This window comes from Crocuta crocuta, unplaced genomic scaffold, assembly GCF_008692635.1.
Source record: "Crocuta crocuta isolate KB4526 unplaced genomic scaffold, BGI_CrCroc_1.0 scaffold322, whole genome shotgun sequence".
Taxonomy (NCBI): Eukaryota; Metazoa; Chordata; class Mammalia; order Carnivora; family Hyaenidae; genus Crocuta; species Crocuta crocuta.
Genome location: NW_027532592.1, coordinates 4,210,040 through 4,219,253, shown reverse-complemented (window position 1 = coordinate 4,219,253; position 9,214 = coordinate 4,210,040). Strand labels below are relative to the sequence as shown.

Here is a 9,214-nt window from a genome sequence, read left to right as displayed (position 1 = left end):
GGTGGGATGTTCTGTTTTATGAAGTGCCTTTGCAAGTCTTTTGCTTCTCCCTCCTTTTAACGTGTGTTTCCTCTTTCTTATTGATTTGTGGAATTCTTTATGGGTTCTGAGTGTGAGTGTTTTGTTGAACCCACTCCTGCAGATTCCTTCTCCCACTGTGTGGTTTGCTTTCAGTCTCTTAATGGTGTGTTGACGAGCAGAAGTTCTTAATGAAATCCAATTCATCAATTGTTCCCCTTATGGTTTGTGCTTTCCGTGTCCTACTTCAGAAGTCATCCACATTCTCAAGGGCACAGAGATACTCTCCTGAGATAGCCTCTGCAAGTGTCAGTGGCCTGCCTTCCCAGGACATGTCTACACTCCATCTCTGCCCAACGTGAGGCTCGAACTCATGACCCTGAGATCAAGAGTCGCACGCTCTCCCATCTGAGCTAGCCAGGCACCCCTAGAGGTTAGTTTTGTGACTGGTGCGAGGTAGGGGTCAAGGCTCCTTTGTTTTTCCATGTTTGCATAGATGGTCCAGCATCGTTTTGAAAAGACCATGCCCTCCTGGCTGCCCCAAGGTGTGGCATCATTACCATAAATTAGAGAACGGTACACGTGTGGGTCTGTTCCTAAACCCTTTGTTCTGTTGGTCCGTTCATGTATCTTCATGCGTTTGCTGACAAAAGTTTGTGCTGACACCGCACCAACTCGATTGCTGTAATTGTGTGGTGAGTCTTGCCATCTGGAAATGTGAGTCTTTTGACTGTGTTCCTCTTCAAGATTCCCTGGGCTCTTCTGGGTCCTTGGCATTTTGTGGAACAAAATGGAGTCATCTTGTCAGTTTCCACAAAAAAATTGCCAAGATTTTGGCTGGAATTGAATACGATCCGATTCAAATTGGATCCCATTTGGGGATCCAATCAATTTGGGGAAAACAAATACCTTTACAGTATTGACCCTTTGTGCCCAGGAATGTGGGTAATGTCCTGTTGATATAGGTTGTCTTCTATTTTTCATAGTAATGTTTCTAGATCCTCTGGCAGGTCTTGCACCTCTTTATTCAGATATATTCCTGTGCGCTGGGTGAGGTTTTAGATGTTAATGTATCTAAATGGGTATCATGTTTAAAATTTCATTTTCTCCTCTGTCCTAATGTTAAGTTTCCTAACAGGTGGTTCATCACCCAAGATAAATTAAAAGTCCATATTGGAACTCTGTTTTAGTCTTGAATTTAGTACGTTTTTACTGCTTATACTTGCTTCCCACTTACACAGATTTAACAGTACAGCTGGGCCCCCATTCTTTCAGAGGACCGGACCTCCCCGCTCCCTCTGGAAGCCTTGGGAAGAGGGCGGCTCCAGGGATCTATTTAGGTGGGAGTGAGGGGTTCTCCTGGGAAGAACGCGTCTCAAGGGAACAGGAGCCAGGCTGGCCCCATTTGACCCTGTAACAAAGCCCCTCCCCGAAGGAGGGAGACCGTGTGTGTCTGTCACTCACTTGTGTCCTGGCCCGGGTGCCTAGGGCTCCGACCCCGGTTAGTCCTGGGAGGATGGTGTGGAAGGGAGGGCTACAGGGATAAACCATCAGGAACGTTCTAATGATAATTTCAGAAGACACTGGGCACCATTCTCTTCTGCTCTGTGGCGCTGGGGGAAGCATGTAACAGGAGGAGGGCACGGCCCCTGACCTGGTGGCAGAACCCTCGTCGCCAGGGCACTCTGTCATAGGACTTAGTGAGGCTTCCCCGAGCCTGGGGGGAGGGGGCCGGCAGTGGGAATAACAGTGAACATTGCTGGGCACTCGCCGAGCGCCAGGCACTGTTCACTCATTTATTTAACTACCTCATTGTTTTACCAGTTTCAAGACTGAGGCACAGAGAGGCTAGGCAACTTGCCCCAGGTCACACAGCTCACACATGGCAAAGCCAGGATTCAAACCCAAGCTGGCAGGTACCAGNGGGGGGGGGGGGGGGGGAGCAGGAAGGAAGGGGTGAAGTGGGGTCCCTGCAGAGTGCTAGGCTGCACCTGCTCCTCAGCCCCTGGGAGGCATCCCTTGAGGCCTGTGAGAGCTCTCTTGGGGCGGGGCCGCTCTCGAGGGTTCTGGGGCCCAAGTTAGCAGGGGAGGGCAGGAGAAGTGCGACAGGTAAGGCAGTCAGGATTGCTCATCAGGTCCACAACTATGAGAAATGGGGCCTGGTTTGTTTTTTAGTTTTCTCCCCTTGAAACTTCTTCAGAGTGAGTAGAGCCATGGCTCCTGGTCTGTTCTTTCTCGGAGGTGACAGGCGTGTCTATATTTAGACCCACAGTCATGCTCCTGTGGCAGTGGCTCAGCGCGCCTCCAAGAATGGCCACGCCGAGATCCTAACACGTGGGTCTTCACGAGCAGATAAATCACCCCGGCCGTGGCCTGGATGCACGCATCAGAGGGGCCTGTCACTGACGGTGGCCAAGGGCTGAAGTAACTGGCTGGGCAGGCGTCCCTGAGCTCGCACGAGTGGGGTCCCCACTGGCCCAGCTGCCCCTCGGGCCCCATGCCCAAGGCCACGCAGATCACAGCCCGTCCTGTCCATTGCCTCCCATACGTCACGTGTCGCTGAGCCCCCCTAATTACACCCCTTTTTAAAAAAATAATTTCCAGTGTTTATTTTTGAGAGAGAGAGACAGACAGATAGAGTGCACAAGGGGGAGGGGCAGAGAGAGAGAGGGAGACACAGAATCCAAAGCAGGCTCCAGGCTCCGAGCTGTCAGCACAGAGCCCGACGCGGGGCGGGGCTCGAACCCACGAACCGTGAGATCATGACCTGAGCTGATGTCGGACGCTTAACTGACTGAGTCCTCCAGTTGCCCCTGATTACAGCCTTTTAACAGCTTCCGGTCTGTGACCGCATTTCCCTCTCTGTTGCTGCTGGGGGCTGACGTCCCGGGTGTTTTCTGGCCCGGAGTGCACAGTAACCCGTGTGCTCTGCTCTGCTGTCTCCTCGTCACCTTCACTGCCACCCAAAGGATCTTCGTAAAGCAAACCCATCATGCCACCTCCCTACTTAAAAATACCTCGACGGCTCTGCTGCCCAGAGGACTGGAATCCAGCGTGCAGGGACTGGTGTGCAGGGCTCCCAAAGAACAGGCCCGAGCCCCGCCCCCCCCGGCCCTGTCCAGGCTGCACCCCACTCCTTCACGCGAGGCTCCTCTGGAACCGACGGTCTGCTCCCAGACGAGCTGCCTTGCCACGGTGTCTCCCCCCACAGGGTGCCTTCCCCGCCGCCCCTCTGTCTCCTTTGCCCGGCTGGCCTTTCCTCGGAGACCGTCCGCACACTCCCACGCAGCACGCAGCCCCGCACGCTTCCACGAGCTCTCCTCGCCCCGCGTCGGTCTGGGCGAACGTCCGTCTTCCCCGGCGGACTCTGCAGCCCCCTTGCCTCCGTGCCAGCGCCCCGTGGGCCCTTCGCAGCGACGCCCTCCCCCGCCCTCCTCCCTCACGCAGCCGCCTGGCCGCTCCTTCAGCGGGCGCTCGTGCGGCCCTGGCCGTGTGCAAGGCCCCGTTGTAGCTGCCGGAAACGGTCGTGAACACGACACGGAGCGCTCGTGTCCACGGAGCTTTCCTGCTGGCGAGAGGACAAGCAAGAGAGACACACGGGGCACAGCCGAGGGGGTGTGCAGCGCCAGCCGGGTGCCAGGGTAGGTGCCAGGGTAGGGCCACGAGACAGAATACGNGGGCCCTCTGAGAGGCTCCTGGAGGCAGAGACCTCAGTGAGCCTCCTTCGGGAAGATTAGGGGAGAGCGCATTCCAGGCTGAAAGAAGAGATAATGCAGAGCCTCGGGGAAGTAACAAGGAGGTGACTTGGAAGGAGCCCTGCTTACCTGAAGCCAGGAGGGTGACAGGGCGTCCCAGGGGGTCACAGGGCGCGGTGACAAGAATGCCTCTGAGAGAGGAGTGGAGAGAGAGAGGGAGAGGCTGAAGCCGGTTGTGGAGTCAAAGATCACTCACTCCTCGGAGCAGAGCAAGCTGCACACTTACTGGCAGCGGCTAAACGGCCCACCGGTGTTCACAGCTGGGGCACAGAGGCCCCTCCCCCCCCCCCCCCGAATCCCAGGGGGCAGGAGCCGCTCCCTTGGAAGTCACTTCGATTCCGCCCAAGGCACACGGTACCCGTCACCACAGGAATGCGAGTCCTCCTATTTGGACCGAAATACGCCTATTGTTAACCTTTGCCACGNCACTGCCCTGCCCCCCCTCACTGCCCTGCTCCCCCCATCACTGCCCTGCTCCCCCCTCACTGCCCTGCTCCCCCCATCACTGCCCTGCTCCCCCGTCACTACCCTGCTCCCAGCGTACGAGAGCCCGTGTGTGCCCACTTACGCATGCACGTGTAGGGCCACCGCCAGGGTTATGTAATGAGAGCCTCTCTGAGCACACTTGGCCCCTGCAGACAGCCCTGGTGTGGCAACCATAGGCCTCATCACAGGTAGGCCCAGCGTGAACTTGAAAAGCGGGAGTTGCGGCTCCGAACAGCCTGTTGGTCAGCTTTGCTTTTTCACTCGAAATGTTCCCTTGAAACACTGAGTTTAGGTTCAAGCAAGACTCAGAGAGGTGCTCCCCACCTCCTGGGGACCCGCGCTCCTCCTCCCCAGCGCGTGGTGGCTCTTTTCCCCCACGAGGTATTCACATCCCTGTGTCTGTAGTCACCACGTGGCTTGGCCACACCAAGGCCACATCTAGACCCTGCTACAGCACAGTGATGTAGTTTTGTGGGGTCTCTCCTTTTAATTATGTTCCCCATTGTTCTTTTGGGAAGTGACCGTCCAGAATGTCTGTTGAGCTCTACAGTATGATCGTTTAGTACTGGAAGGAATCTGGGCCTTGAAACTTTTCAGGCAAGGTGACTGTGACTGAGACGTGCGATGGCCAGGTGTCTTGTCCAGGTGTCCTGGCAAGCCCTAATTGTCTCGCGTTCCTGACTTCGAGGACACTTCTGTTCCTAGTGAGTTCCTTCAGTCATTGAATGGGAGGTAGCAAAGTGGTGACCTGACATTGTTCTTTTTTTTTTTAAGCTTATTTATTTTGAGAGAAAGAGAGGAAGAACCAGCACAAGTGGGAGAGGGGCAGAGAGAAAGAGAGAGAGCATCCCAAGCAGGCTCTGTGCTGTTGGCACAGAGCCTAACACAGGGCTTGAACTCATGAACCATGAGGTCATGACCTCAGCGAAAACCAAGAGTTGGACACTCAACCGGCTGAGCCACCCAGACACCTCCTCTTTTTATCCCTAAAGTTAATACTGTATATTTACTTGTTTATTTATTTGTAAACATTTTTTTTTAATTTTTAAAGTTTATTTATCTTGAGAGACAGGGAGAAAGTGTGAGTGGGAGAGGGGCAGAGAGAGAGGGAGAGAGAGAATCCCAAGCAGGCTCTGCTCTGTCAGTGCAGAGCCCATGCAGAGTCCAATATGTGGCCCAGACTCACGAACCATGAGATCCTCACCTGAGCTGAAACCAAGAGTTGGATGCTCAACTGATTGAGCGACCCAGGCTCAGGGCACCCAGGTGCCCCCTGTTTTATTTTTTGTAAGCAAATTGTCCTTATTTATTTATTTATGTTTAAACAATATTTTTAATGTTTATTTATTTTTGAGACAGAGAGAAAGAGAGACAGAGCATGAGCAGGGGAGGGGCAGAGACAAGGAGACGTAGAATCCGAAGCAGGCTCCAGGCTCTAAGCTGTCAGCACAGAGCCCGATGTGGGGCTTGAACCCATGAACCATGAGATCATGACCTGAGCCGAAGTCAGATGCTTCATGGACTCAGCCACCCAGGTGCCCCAAGATGAGTGGATATTGTAAAAAGTAAAGTGGTTTGGGGCCAGAAGAAACAGTTCAAGATGATATTATGAAACAAACCCATTTGGCACCTGTGGGCAACTCTTAATACTGTAATCCAAAGAGCTTTGGCTACATCTTTTCACCTTTAGGTCACTGTATACCTTTGACAAGTTTTGAAAGGAGATTTTCATGGAGAAAGGGGAGCAAACAGGGGAAAATGGGGACCCTTCTCTCCCTTTGCCCCACAGCAGAGCTACTAAAAGGAAGATCCGTTTGTTTAGACCCTGAGTCAAGGTGTCTGAACAATTTTGCTTGGAGAGTTCTTCACCTTGACTTTGGACAGGATTGCTTCGAATGGTTCCACTGGCCATGACGGCCGCACACCTACTGGGGGAGCCGAAGTGGAGGGTCCCTCTGCCATTTGCTGAAATAACACTGAAATTGTCTAGAGGACATAACTACATTACTTGGAGAAATAAATTAGAAGCAAGCAGCTCCCAAAACATCCCACCCTCATGGCTTCCTGAGTGAAAGGCCCATGCCTCGCCTACCCAGGACAGGAAACCGCCCCTTGCATGGGCTCTTTTCTACTTGGAACCTTTTCTCTGGCCTCCCCTTCTACCCTTCTTCAACCCCACCTGCTCAGATTTCTTTTGTGAACCAGGAGACTCCACACAGGTTAAAAATACTTGGGCTCTATTGTGCTGTACATAACTGAAATGTCACGAGCCGTCCAACGAGCCGGGAACCAGTTCCTCTTGCCTCCGTTGGTTTCGGCTGTTTCCTTCTCTGGTGCCTGTCACTGAAGCTTGGGCTGGGAGGCCTGGTGAGGAGCGTGTCCTCCATGGTTTCGTAGGGTGTGGCTGTTTGTCATGGCCTCAAAAGCTGCGTGGCTGCGGGTGAGGATGGCTGCCCTTCTGGGAGGGATAATTATGACCAGTGACCTCGGAGCATTTAGCTTGGCCTTACTCTGCGCACCCAAACTCTGCGCCCTAACTCAGGTGTGACTCAGGCTGTCATCTGCTTTTGTGTTCACATCGATGATTTCCTTCCCCCTTTTATGGAAGGGAATCGGCCTCGGGTACCAGTGAGGAGACGAGATTCGGAATCAGGCCTTTTGCCTGGCCGGGCTCAGGGCTTGGAGGTGGGGTGCCTGCGCAGGAAGGATTAAGTAGTGGGCGGAGTCATGGTCATTAGGGTACCATGCACCTGGCAAAACCAAGCACAGCCGCCCACCTCCTCTGTGACTCACCCTCCCCAAGCATGAGTAAACCGGAGGGGGTGTGGGGCAAGCAGGTGTTTGATTCAGTGAGGTGGGCAGGGGCCTGAGTCCCCTCCCTTCCCACCCTCGAGACCCCATTGTTTGGTTTGTTCTTTTTCCCCAGAGACCTAGAAGCTTGGGGATCTCAAGAGACACTTGACCTGTGACGTCTGTCTGGGCCCTAGTGTAACCCTGTCACATGAGCGGCCTGATGAAGGAGAACTAGTGAGGAATAGCTGGACTGCTCATGGACTTCAGGGGCTCCTTGACTTAGCAGGAATCCAGTGGCTCCAGGATTACCCAGGAGTCATCACAGTACAGTGCCCGGAGGGGAGGCTCATCATTAACCAGGCCTCCCCAGACAAACCCAGAGCCGGTGGTGCTCGACGCCCCTTCCCTCGGCTCCGTCTGACCCTCCTCAGGGACAGTGTTCCCTTTGAAACGATCAAGGACATAGCCTGCTTAGCATTATGAGAGATTTTTTCAGTTCCATACCCCTGATATCATACGTAATAGGATCACGGAAACAAAAACACGTCAACGTTCAGACCAGTGTTGGCCACATCAAAGCAATGATTACTGCACCAAGTGGTAGTAAGTTAACATGGATCCCACTCTAAACATTGTTTTATCCTTTTTTTAGTTTTAAATGAATCATTTGGCTTGAATATGATGCTTGAGACGTCGAGCATCAAAATGCATGGTTGTAATTGAATATGAATATGGCCTATGTTTCAACGATAATTGCCACTTTTATTACGTGTATGGCAGCAGGTGTATTATTTTAAATTATATACATGACACGGAAGGTGTAGAGTGACTTAAATAATTATTGTTGCTTCATGTGACAACAGTACGAGTGTAGCCGATGAGGCCATTCCAATCACAGAAAAAGGTCGCCTTCACCTGCCTGTCAGAATGCATGGAGATCACGAATCAGGAGTCGTCCTCAGACATCAGTGGTGTGGTCCTTACCCCTCCCCCTCCCACAAGCTTGGCCTCCCTATAGGTGGTAAAGGTTCATCTGTGAAAAGCCCCAGTGTGCAGTGGGCCTGGACCTGAGGCCAGAAATGGGGTGTGGTCCAGGGACCCCTTTCTCTTGGACACTGTACAGTGTACTGCTCACCTGGAGCCAGGGTCATTGTGCCCCCCCCACCTCCTTGTTGTGACAGGCTGGCTCTGGTGACCCCGGAATTACAGGATGAGGCTTGCCCGGGGCAATGCCCGTGAGCTGAGCCCTCGAGCCTACTGGATAGGGCCAGGCCCGGCTGGAAGCCACTCCGCGTGCAGAACACCACTTGTGTGGGAGGGGTGGCCGAGCCCACCTCTGTGTGCCCCCCTGTGCTCACCCCTCCTCTGGGGAGGGTTGGTGGCCACTGACCGCTTCTCCAAGGAACAGAGGCTCCCCAGGAATGAGAATCTGCAGTCTGAGAATTTAATTGAGCTTGCAGCTCCCTTACTGCCCCCCCAACCCCATAGTAGACAAAATTTGCGCCAAAGGGCTGAACAGTGCCATGCGGGGATCTCTCCACCCCTTTTCCCTCCCCACACTCCCCTCCCCGTGGGCTGGGAGCACTGTTGGTGGCTCTGACACCTGGTGGCCATCTTGGGAACTGTGCCTGGGGACAGCCCCCCCCACCCCCCCCCCGTCCATCTCCTTCCTAGTAATTTTAATGTAGGATGTACTTTATATGTGACTTACTGTTAATCAAATTGTTTAGGGAACATTCTGTCAAATACAATCAACAGAAGGTATCTGGACAGAATACATACATACCGATGCGCCAGCACCATGTAGGGCGTGCCAGCAGGCGTGGGGAGGAGGGGGGCTTCTTTTACCTTAAAGCTGTAGTTCTCTCTGAGATCCAATGTGCACAGAAAGGGCGACTTACTGTAATTGTAGCTGAAGTAGGGCTAAGGCAGGACGCCCAGAAGTGCAGGATGTTCCCCCGGGGCTCCTGCCCTCCTGGATCCTCTGTTCAGGCACCTTCTCCTGGTTCCAATTTGGTACAGAGCTGGGGCGGTGTGGCCTGCCGCTGGCAGGAGGGCCAGCTCTGATGCAAGCAACCACCTTCTCTGTGCTCCTCGCTGTCTGACACCAGTGTTTCCTTCCCCTGTGAGCAGACCACCTGCCCAGCCCCCCACCCCAGCCC

The 9,214-nt window shown here is 53.7% G+C and overlaps 1 non-coding gene across 1 annotated transcript; it reads right to left on the bottom strand.

Annotated features, from left to right (window-relative positions):
• Positions 1-368: 368 nt before the first annotated feature.
• On the bottom strand, positions 369-441 carry TRNAK-CUU (transfer RNA lysine (anticodon CUU)). The gene has a single exon. It is a non-coding gene; the product is annotated as a tRNA-Lys (tRNA).
• Positions 442-9,214: the final 8,773 nt, after the last annotated feature.